Source organism: Myotis davidii, unplaced genomic scaffold (assembly GCF_000327345.1).
Source record: "Myotis davidii unplaced genomic scaffold, ASM32734v1 scaffold453, whole genome shotgun sequence".
Taxonomy (NCBI): domain Eukaryota; kingdom Metazoa; phylum Chordata; class Mammalia; order Chiroptera; family Vespertilionidae; genus Myotis; species Myotis davidii.
Genome location: NW_006285234.1, coordinates 2,084,345 through 2,085,160, shown reverse-complemented (window position 1 = coordinate 2,085,160; position 816 = coordinate 2,084,345). Strand labels below are relative to the sequence as shown.

The 816-nt window shown below is 45.7% G+C and overlaps 1 long non-coding RNA gene across 1 annotated transcript in view; it reads right to left on the bottom strand.

The window, feature by feature from the left end:
- Nucleotides 1-224: 224 nt before the first annotated feature.
- The window catches only part of LOC107181834, a 37,108-nt gene continuing 36,516 nt past the window's right edge, over nt 225-816 (bottom strand). The window contains exon 3 of the long non-coding RNA XR_001512536.1: nt 225-340. This is a non-coding gene — a long non-coding RNA (uncharacterized LOC107181834). The remainder of the gene's footprint in view (nt 341-816) is intronic.

The window sequence follows — 816 nt, the reverse complement described above, 5'->3', positions numbered from 1 at the left end:
ATTCATAATCACCCAAGAGTGTAAGCAACCGAGACGCCTCTCAGTAAGTGAATGGAACAAAATACTATAGTACATCCATATAATGAGACCTTATTCAGCACTTAAAAAGAAATGTGCTATCAAGCCACGAAAAGACCTGAATGAACCATAAATGCATATTCTAAGTGAGAGAGACCAACCTGGAAAGGCTCTGTACTCATGCTTCCAACTAGATGGCGTTTTAGAAAAGGCAAAGCTCTACAGACAGTATCGAGATCAGTGGTTGCCAGGGGCTGTGGGAAGGGAGGGTGGAGGAGCGGTGCACGGATGATCGGTGGGGCAGTCACTCTCTGCTGTACAACTGTAACGGCGGAGACCACAGTAGTCACACTGTCATATATTAGTCAAAACCCCCAGAATGCACAACACCAAGGCTCCATCCTAACCTAAACTATGAATTTTAGTTAATAGTGTATTCATATCAATTCACCAATTGTTGCAACACACTAATAATACGTGCAAATAACAAGGGAGCCCGGCCGGTGTGGCTCCGTGGTTGAGTGTCGACCCATGCACCAAGAGGTCCCTGGTGTGCTTCCCGGTCAGGGCACATGCCCGGGTTTCGGGCTCGATCCCTGGTGGGCGGGTGTAGGAGGCAGCCGATTGATGATTCTCTCTCATCATTGATGTCTCTCTCTCTCACTCTCCCTTCCTCTCTCTGAAATCAATAAAAACATTAAAATGTTTATAACAAGGGATATTATGCATCCACAGTGAGGTGGCTACATGGAACTCTCCATACTTTCTCCTCAAATTTTCCGTAAATCTAAATTGTCC